Raw genomic sequence first — 10,575 nt, forward strand, 5'->3', positions numbered from 1 at the left:
CGGAGTTCAGTTCTTTGGGGTTTACTGTGCCACCTGCTGCTGTCATGGCAACTTCCCTTGCTCAAAATGTGCTTATTTTGTGCTACACTTTCCTTGTATTTCCTAAAGCATATTGTTATCAATGACGTATATCTATCCTGGGTGTATGCCAATGAGGAGAGATGCCAGTGTTTGCTGCTACGGATTTGCTCCTGGATAGTACATGCATAGACAGCAGCATTCTTCCTCCTTACACCCTCCTCCCTTCATCCTTACACCCTCCTCCCTCCCTCCTTAAACCCTCCTCCCTTCCTCCTACTCCCTCCTCCCTTCCTCCTTATACCCTCCTCCCTTCCTCCTTATACCCTCCTCCCTTCATCCTTACTCCCTCCTCCCTTCCTCCTTACTCCCTCCTCCCTTCCTCCTTACACCTTCCTCCCTTCCTCCTTACACCCTCCTCCCTTCCTCCTTACTCCCTCCTCCCTTCCTCCTTACTCCCTCCTCCCTTCCTCCTTACTCCCTCCTCCCTTCCTCCTTACTCCCTCCTCCCTTCCTCCTTACTCCCTCCTCCCTTCCTCATTCACTCCTCCCTCCCTTCATCCTTACTCCCTCCTCCCTTCATCCTTATTCCCTCCTCCCTTCATCCTTACTCATTCCTCCCTTCATCCTTACTCCCTCCTCCCTTCCTCCTTACTCCCTCCTCCCTTCCTCATTCACTCCTCCCTCCCTCCTTACTCCCTCCTCCCTTCCTCCTTACTCCCTCCTCCCTCCCTCCTTACTCCCTCCTCCCTCCCTCCTTATTCCCTCTTCCCTTCCTCCTTACTCCCTCCTCCCTTCATCCTTACTCTTCCCTTCTTCCCTCCTTTCCTTTTGTGCTGCTTGCATGGTCATTAGTTGGTAAGTATCAGCTGCAAGAATCCAGTGGTCAGAACCCTGTACTCCAGCTCCACAGGCCACTTCACTCCCTATTTTGTTTTCTTTTGCACATTTAACTGTCCGAGTGTTTATCCATGTGTTTATTTATGTATTTAGGGGATGGGACACATGTGGGGGCCAAAAGGACATCTTGTGAGCGTCATTTCTCTCCTTCTACCCTGAGGTCACTTCATTGATCTTCTACCATCCTGGGCATAGGATGCAGGCTTTCAGGCTTAGTGGCAAAGATGGTTATGTGACAAAATAAGTCGCTGTGCTTTTGTTCATGTTGGAAAGATTTTATTTCAATTAAGCGTACATGTGTATGTATGTACACACGAGGGCAGGGGCCTATGGAGGCCAATAGAAGGTGTCAGATGCCCTGGGATTAGAGCCATGGGCATTTGTGAGCCTCTAGACATTAAGTGCAGGGAACCAAGCTCATATCCTCTGGAAGGACCAAATGCCCTGGTAACTACTGAACCAGCCCACCTCCACATTAAAAAAAATTGCGGTTGGGGATTTAGCTCAGTGGTAGAGTGCTTTCCTAGCAAGCGCCAGGCCCTGGGTTCGATCCTCAGCTCTGGGAAAAAAAAAATCATTGATGCTTAAGAAGAGGCCTTATTGAACATTTTGCACTTTAAGTTCTTTTTTAAACAGTTATTTAGCTATACATTCATTTTTGGGAGGAGCTGTGGGTGTCATGGCCCATATGTGAACATCAGGGGACAATTTAAAGGCGTTGTCTCTCTCCTCCACTATTTGGGTCTTGGGGACGGGAGCTCAGGTCAGCAGGTCAAGCCATCTCGCCAGCACGATATTTTGCACGTTCAAAGACAGATGATTTAAAGGCAGAAGCAGTCGGCACACGGGTGGTAAGAGCTCGCCCGTGCCCTGCTCAGAGAGTAAGCAGGGCTCAGCACAGGTTCCAAGAAACCAAACTCTATTTGTATAGCTAACGACAGAACTGAGGTTGCTTAGTTTCCCCTATCACGACGACATGCTCAGGTGTGTCCCTCGGGGACCTGAGAATCAGCCAGGGTGCAGAGAGTGTGAGGGAATCCCAGCATGCCTAAGGCTTGTTCTCTCTGTTCAGTCAGGTCCTGTGAGCACGGTTCCGCCAGCTGCAGAGACAGAGGTTCTGTCAGTGTGTTGCCATGGCACCAGGATATGTTTCCACAACACAGCCTTCCCACATGCTCAGAGCCAGTTTGGAAGGTTTGCGCTGCCTGACGTTCATGAGGCTGAAGTGAACAGGGGTCTTTGGGAATGGCACTCTGGTCTGTGCGTGTGAAAGTTGAACTCTGGCTTAAGCCGGACATGTACACAGTAGAGGCTCACATCTAAAAGGGGAAGAACTATGCATGTTCCGTCTCTCTAAGAGGCTTTTCTTGTTAAACGACCCCTGCACTCCGGCTGCAGGATGTGTCCGTGAGATCGGACTAGTGTAGGGGGAGCATTGGAAGGCACAGAGCAGCGAACCCATCACTGATGGCCAGGCAAGTGCTAACTTTCATGGTCCAAGATTTTAGAAAATAAATTTTCCCAACTTCCCTATCACAAAGGAATTCAGGAACTCAGCATGAATTTGAGCTGAAGATCGTTTGTGTCTTGGCCTGAGCCAGCCACCCACCATCTGGTCTTTCTTGTGCTGTTGCAAAGAGAGTCCACCCTTTACAGAGCGCTCTGCTTTGCCCAGCATTCCTGTAGGAGCCAAGAGTGCTGCTTTGCCTCCCTCAGAGCCAGAGGAAAGCCTTGGCCAGGGTGGGAAGAACCAAGAGTCACCTGCAGCTGAGGCAGAGCATTCCCAGAACGGGGCCAGGATACTGTGGGGTCCCCATGGCTGCCAATGCCATTACCCTCCCGGTGACACTATCCATTCTCAGGGTGAGAGGATGACCTCTTCTCCATGATGACTTCCTTTTATCTTCATTGATTCTATAGTCTGTTCTAGTTGCTAACATGAAACAGATAGCTAATGTTTTTTGGGATGGGTGTCTTGTGTGTGATTTGTTCTGTTTCAATATTATGCTCAAGCTGGCTCAGAAAAACTTACTGAATAGTTCAAATGGGGGCCTCCCTCCATCCTCCCCTCCCTCCCTCTTTCCCTCCCTCTCTTTCTTCCCTTCTCTCTGTCTGTTTCTTATCTCTCTGCCTCTCTCTGTCTCTCTCTGTATATCTCTCTCCCTCCCTCTCCTTCCCTCCCTCCCTCTCTGTTTCTATCTCTCTGTCTCTGCCTCTCTCTGTTTCTCTCTGTATATCTTTCTCCCTCCCTCTCCTTCCCTCCCCCCTCTCTGTTTCTATCTCTCTGTCTCTGCCTCTCTCTGTGTGTCTTTGTCTCTGTCTCTCCCTGTCCCTTCCTCCATCCTTCCCTCCCTCCCTCCCTTCCTCCCACCACATCCTGCCCCTCTCTCTGGTGAGACGAAGTCTTATGTATGCCATGATGGCCCAACTCATTGCATAACCAAGGGTGTCTCTGGGCTTCTGATCTTTCTGTCTTCACTTCCTCAGGAAGTCTTTGGGAAAGAAAGATTCCTAACAGTGAGTGTACACATGTGTGTTGTGTAAGTGCCCAGATGGTGCATGTATACATGTGTGCTCATGTGTATGGAGAGCAGGTCAACCTTGGCTATTTTAGTTACTCAGGAGCCACTGACTTTGTTTTTTGAGTTAGAGTCTCCTAACTGGAACTGGGGTTCACTGGTTTGCCTAAACTTGACAAGAAAGCATCAGGGATCCTCCTGTTTCCGCATTGCAAGCACCGAGCTTGTCTACAAGCATGTATTACCCTGCCTGCCTAAAATTTTATGTAGGTACAGGGATTAAAATCAGGACCTTCTGCTTATATCGTTAGCACTTTACCAATTGAGATGTCTTCCCAGTCCCAGAAAGATGGATTCTTAGGAAAAAAAATTCAAGCTTGGTCCTTTTTGGTGCTTTTAGAGTTCTATACAGTCTTGATCTCCAGGGGATTGTAAAACATATAAGGCAGAGCTGATAAAGGGCGAAGAGGCTTAGACATGTATTATTAAAAATGTAATTCAAAGATATTAGCAGAGAAGAGTTGACAACTTCTTGGAACCAGGTACTCTCAGATCTGTCTATCCTTTATGGGTGGTTAGAATACAAATGGCCTCCACAGGCTCACATGTTTGGAATGTTCAGTCATCAAGGAGTGGCACTACTTGAGAAGGATTAGAAGATGTGGCCTTGGAGTACAGGTGGCCTTGTTGGGGGTAGTATGTTATTGGAGGGTGGGCTTTGAGGTTTAAAAAGCCCAAGCCAGGCCAGTATCCCTTTCTCTTCCCGTTGCCGGTGGTTCTGGATGTAGAACCTTCAGATACTTTTCCAGCACCTTGTCTGCACCTGTGCTGCCATGTTCCCTGCCATGATGATAATGGGCGAAAACTCTGAAAACCCAAAGAAGTGCTTTCCTTTTAAGAGCTGCTATGGTTATGATGTCTATTCAAAGCATTAGAACACCGACTGAGACAGGAGTTGGGTGTTGGGAGCGGGGTATTGCTGTGGTGATCTTGACCATGCTGTTTGTTGGGGGAATATGGAAGATTTTGGGACTAAAAGTTGGTTGGACACTTTAGGCAGAGCTTACTGGGTCATCCTAATAAAAGCATGGAAGACAGTAATGTGGTGGGTTCTGTGGGATGTGAAGGCCTGACTCAACAGGTTTCAGAGGAGAAGAATTTTAGTCAGTGGCCTAAAGACCATTCTTATGATATTTTGACAAAGATCGTGGCTGCTTTCTGCCTTTGTCAAAAAATCTGCCTGGGGTTAAATTGAAGAATTTTAGTCTAATGGTGTTGGCAGAGGAGATTTCATGACAGCCTAACATTGACTTTGTCATGGGGTTACTACTGGGCAGTCTCACGCAGATCTATGAGGAAAAGGAGCAAGGTGAGCAAGGAAAAATGTAAAAGGTACAGTTTGATGAGAAAAAGATCATCAAAAAGTATAATCAATCTCAGAACAGTGCTCGAGGAGATGAAAAGTTTGAAGAAAAGCTTGATGCTAAATGTAATAAAGGAAGTGTTGGCATAACGGCAAGACCCCACACAGCTAAGCTCCCCACTTGTGGAAAGGGGCTAAGGAACAGCTTAAGACATGAAGGAAACCAGCAGCAGGAAGCTGATGCAGATGTCATTGGAAGACAGGGCCAAGTTCTATGTCCAGCAAACATCAGGACTTAGCAGCTTTGGCCACTTGGATCTACTCTTAGAATCAAAGGTACAAGGGAAGGGTTGTTGAATCTCCCTCTGTAGCTAAGAAAAGCCACTGATTCCAGATGTACGTCAGGAGTGTCCCTGCATGGAACCCCAGAGGGGCCATTGCATGAAGCTGTGAACATGAAGCCAGGATTGCCTTGGACACCCTAAGATGTTGGAGACGCCAGAGCTGTGGGTCACCTGGCAAGGAAAGTTTCAGACTGGGTGTGGAACCAGCCCAAGAGAGAGAAGTGTGTTGCAGTCAACAAAACTGAAAGGAGTTGGAGATCCGAAGAGTACTTTGACATCAGACATGGAGATGCAGAATTTAGTTTTCCCAGCGGATTTTCAGTCTTGCTTTTGGTCCAGCATTTCCACACTACTCTCTCTTTCCTTCCTTTTGGGATGGCAATGTATATTCTGTGCTACTGCATGCTGGTAGTATGTAATCTGTTGTTTGAAATTTTTTTTATTTTACAGTTAAGAGATTGCCTTGAGACTCAGAAGAGACTTTTAATTTTGAACTTTTCAACAGTGGGACTGTGATCGATGATGGGGACTTTCAGAGTTGGGCTGAATGCATTTTGCACTATGGTAGTTTGGCTATAAGCCTATGAGGGTCAGGAAGTAGAATGTGGTGGTTTGAATAAGAATGGCCTCTATAGGTTCATGTATTTGAATCATAAGTCATCCGGGAATGGCACTACTTGACAAGTATTAGGAGATACGGTCTTGTTGAAGTAGACCTCATTGGAGAATGTTTGTCACTAGGAGTTTGTGGTTTCAAACGCCCAAGTCAGCCCTGCAGAACTGCATGTAGAACTCTCAGCCACTTCTTCAGAACCATGTCTGCTTATTTGACACCACGTTCCCAGCCACTATGATAATAGACTAAACCTCTGAAACAATACGCCAGCCCCCAATTAAATGCTTTTATCATAAGAGTTGCCATTGTCGCGGTGCATCCTCACAGCAATAGAACATCGACTAAGACACCTTTCCAACCCCAAACTACAACCTGCACTTTACCACATTCTCCACGTGATTGTAGGCACCTTAGCATTTGAGAGAACCCCAAGCAGCAGTCCTCAGAGGTGGTTACTTGAACAAATCAGAGGCAGACACTTGGCACAGCCCTGCAGAAGAGAGAAAATTCCAGAAGGATTTAGCAATAATTATGTAGTTCTGATACAAAGCATCATTGTAGAAGCTACTGGCTCCCTCACTTGCTAATTCTGGGCAAATCAACAGCCTGATTAGGCCCTGACAAGTCTGCCAACTCTGGGCAATGTGTGGAAGGGCGGCTGAGGAAAAGAAAAGGGAGAGACTGTAATGTTTTCTTATTCGTTCTAAAGCAACTCATATGCATTGTAGAATTTCTAGGCCTTAAGCATCTGTGAAGTATGGAGCTTGACAGCAGAAGTGCTTCCTCCAAGACTGAACTAAGCACACAGAAGCAGGTCAGGCTGCAACCTGGAACCAAACTGGGCCATGGAATCCAGCACTCACTTTCTGTGCAATCTCAAGAAGATTATTTAATTCCACTCTGCCTCGGTTCTCTGAGCTGTGAAGAAGAGGTAACAGCTGAATTGTTACGATGATTCAAGTTGGAATGTGTAAAGTTCTTTTAAACCCTGGTCATGGGTTGACCGTTTTTCTAGTTATTGAATAATTTTTCACATTGAAATCATTGATCTATGTGGTATTTCCAAGCAAGAATGGCAGTGAGGGATTAAGAACTCATTCATCCTTTAGTTCAATGATTAATCAGCTCTACCAGCATCATTTTTGGCTAATCTTTCCACATGTCTAGTAGATTGAATTATGTCACCCCCAAACTATGCTGATCCCTGTTCTGGGGATTTCTGTTGCTCTGACAAAATATCTTGACAAAAAAAAAAAACTTAGGGAAGGAAGAGTTTACTTTGGCTCACAATTCTGTTAGAGTCTATCATCACAGGGAAGTCAAGGCAGCAAGCCTAGACTTAAAACGGCTGGTCACATGACATCCACATCAAGAGCAGAAAAGGAATTTGTGCCCACTGGTTCTCAGCTCACTATTTATACTCTTACACAGTTCAGAACTAAACCTAGGGAATGATGCCTCCTACAGTGGACTAGGTCTTCCTACATGGAGTCATGTAATCAAGACAATCCCCAGAAGATATACCCACAGGCCAATCTCATCTAGACATTCCTGATTGGGAATCTATGATTCTACACTGTGCCAAGTTAACAAGTTGAAAGGAACCATTCTAAAGTCCCAACTTCCAGTATTTTGGATTGTGGCCTTGCTCATAGATTGAGCTAAGCTGAGGTCATACAAGGTTAGAATTTGGCCCTGATCCTGGTCTCTTAAATAAAGGAAAATACAGAGACACAGGGAAGACAGTAGAGGCAGAGACAGAGGCAGGCCAGAGACAGAGGAGTGATTCTGCCACAAGCTACTAAGAACCCGGAACCCCCAGAAACAATCTCTCCTCAATTGATGGAAGCTTGTAAAAACTGACAAGATGCTGTTGATAGTTTATAGATTCCAACCACTGGCAAAACTGAAGGCCGTGTTGCTGGAAAATGAGTCCTCAGTACTCTGGTTTAGGACTTTATAATGACTGTTGGTGAGGGTGACTAGGGAGAGTCAATGCCAAGTTCTATTTCACTGTAATAAACAAACCAGAGTGAAATAACGAATGACAATCCAGGAAGTAGAAGGCCTGGGAGCAGGGCAACGGCAGCACTTTGGGGCTTAGCATGTGACCTCCTCTGTGGGATAAACAGGGATGCACCTCACAGTGGCTAAGCACCAGGAAATATGTTTTTAATTATCACTTAAGACGTAACCTGTCAGAGGTGTTCCTCTCACTTATATGTAATGAGAATTGATTTTGGATTCTATTACCTAGAAAGCTGAGGATAATGGGAAGTTCTGGGTCTTTTCTGAACTCTTTACTCATGACATACCTCCATGCTGACAGTGGGCCACCTCAATAGTCACCAGACATCTGGTCTACCCACATGCAACTTAGGCAGAGGCCCGCTCAACCTGAAAGTAACTTGGTATGAATGAGAGTCCACAAAGCCTCTCATTGCAAAGTGAGGAACCCCCAGGGAAACCTCCTGAGGTGTTGAATTCCCACTGAGGTCCACAAGCTGCTCTTGTCAATCCAGGGGCAAAGTGTCAAAGTGAGGTGTTAGGGGAAGTGTCCAAACAATCAATGCCAAACTAAACTTCTGGTGTGTGTGTGTGTGTGTGTGTGTGTGTGTGTGTGTGTGTGTGTGCGCGCGCGCGCGCATTCTTATTTGTTTTTGAAGTGCTGGGAAGTAGACATGGGGCTTGAGCACTCTAGGGTAGCCTATCTTTGACCTCTAGTCTGAACTCTTTCAGTTGTATGCTACTGTCTTGTTAAATTGTTGACCTTAAACCTCAGGTCCTCCTGCTTTAGCTTCCTAAGTAGCTAGGATTACAAGTCTGTATTCCTCGACTTGTCTGACATGGTAGGCAGTTCCTGAAGAGGGCAGATGCCATAGGGAAGGGAAACAAGTCTGATGATTCAAGCATGTTCCAAATTCGTGACGACTGCATTATATGAAGATTAGGAGCCAAAAGCTCTGAGTTCAAGTCCTTTGCCAACAAGTTACGTGGTAAGCTTCAGCTTGCTAACTTTTGGGAGTTTCATGTCTTTTTCCAAATGCACATGGGGGGTATTGTACATATGTGTATATGTGTTTTCATGTATGTAGCTATACATGTGTGTGGGTATAAGCATGTGTGTGTCTGAAAGTGTGTGTTTGTGTGTGCTTGGGTGTGTGTGTGTGTGTGTGTGTGTGTGTGTGTGTGTGTACTCTAGAGGCTGATTTCAGGTGTCTCCCTCAGTTGTTTATTTTTTAGTTATTATTTTATGTGTATGGGCATTTTGCCTGCATGTTGTGTACATGCATGTGTACATGCATGTGTTGCACACCAAATGTTCAGAGGTCAGATCTCCCACAACTGGAGTTACAAGTGGTTATAAACCACCATCTTCTCTACTTTTTTATAGCATTTAATTTGTTTTTATCGTGTATGTGCATTGAGGTGTGGGATGGTGGCCAGAACAGGATCCCAAACCTCCAAGTTCTTAGTTGGGTGCCTTCTGTGTATGACTGGTCATGTAGAAAGCTCTGGATTGACTGCTTTACGAATTTTAAAGGTCCAGAAAAGAGACCGAGCCACAACAGGCAAGAATAGTCAATCAGGAGCTCTTAACTTCACCCAGGAGAAACAGGGTTTCCTAGATGCATCATTTGCCAGGACAAGGCTGAGACCAATGCAATAGGTAAGAAGGAGCCCCAGGTTAGGCACAAGAAAAGGGGGGTACAGTTCTCCTGGTTATGCTTTTGCTCCTGTCCCCCTCCCTCCCTCTCCAGCTAGAGTGTATCCCATGCTCCTCTTTCTTCTCAACTGATCAGTAGACAAAGGGTCTGCTCAGGCCATTGTCACTGGACTCGAGTTTCTGCTGGTGGTAAGCAGTATCCCTTGGGACAACGTGGGGGAATACAGTATTTACTGTGGAACTGTGTGACAGAGACATATTCATTCCCATCCCCTCAGGGGCACATCTGAACTCTTTCTGGCATATGGCTCAGGTAGTCACACTCTTCACATTCTGCGGAGTAGAAAGATAAGAATGCAGTGAGTTGCCGTCCCCGCCCCCACCCCGTGTACTCACAGTGCACACTGTGGGGGCCTCCCACGCCTCAACTTCCCAAGGAGCAAGATCGTGATAATAGAGGCCAAGTTAGCAACAATAACAACTGCCATAATGGTAATGAAGGCCACCCAGGAATGAGTTGATCACTTCTGGGTTATAGCCAAGTCTTTCGGAAACGTACATAGACTATGACCAGAACTCGGATGACCCGCAAACCTTGGATGATGATACATTGTTGTGTTGTACATTTGGCTGCCCTGAATGGAAATTATGTAGGCTGAACACGTACTGACTGGTGGCATCGTTTTTTCCCCTTCAGTACTTGATAGGTATCAGGCTCCCTCCTTTCAGTAGCTTGTTGGATATAATCCACAACCGAGGCACAGTTATCAACATGTCGGCTTTACACCTGAAGATGCTTTCAATGCCTTAGATGACTTGCTCTGGTAGGGATAGGAAGCAGGTTGTTTATTTCTCACTGAAACATTGTTTCCTTCTCTTTTTCTGTGGGTCTCGAGGGACAGGCTCCAGGTTACTTCGATAAAGAGAAAAATCCAGTAATGTTGGTCTATTATGACGCAAATCTCTGTCTCACTTAATTTAGGCTAAGTGTCCTGGGTCTCACCTCCTTTTATGCACTTATTGGACATCAGGAACAGAACCCAGAGACCTGCAAGGCAAGCCACTGCTTTATAATTCCAGGCTGGTCTCTCGCTTCCAAATAATTTGTAGCTGCTTATTGAGTGGATGTATTCCCACTGTCAGGGAAG

The 10,575-nt window shown here is 46.1% G+C and overlaps 1 long non-coding RNA gene across 1 annotated transcript; it reads right to left on the minus strand.

Moving 5' to 3' along the window:
• Positions 1-1,172: 1,172 nt before the first annotated feature.
• On the minus strand, positions 1,173-8,433 carry LOC134482737 (uncharacterized). The gene is made up of 2 exons (XR_010059236.1): positions 6,170-8,433; positions 1,173-2,018 (listed from the first exon to the last, which is right to left on the minus strand). It is a non-coding gene; the product is annotated as an uncharacterized LOC134482737 (long non-coding RNA).
• Positions 8,434-10,575: the final 2,142 nt, after the last annotated feature.

This window comes from Rattus norvegicus, chromosome 17, assembly GCF_036323735.1.
Source record: "Rattus norvegicus strain BN/NHsdMcwi chromosome 17, GRCr8, whole genome shotgun sequence".
NCBI classification, from domain to species: Eukaryota; Metazoa; Chordata; class Mammalia; order Rodentia; family Muridae; genus Rattus; species Rattus norvegicus.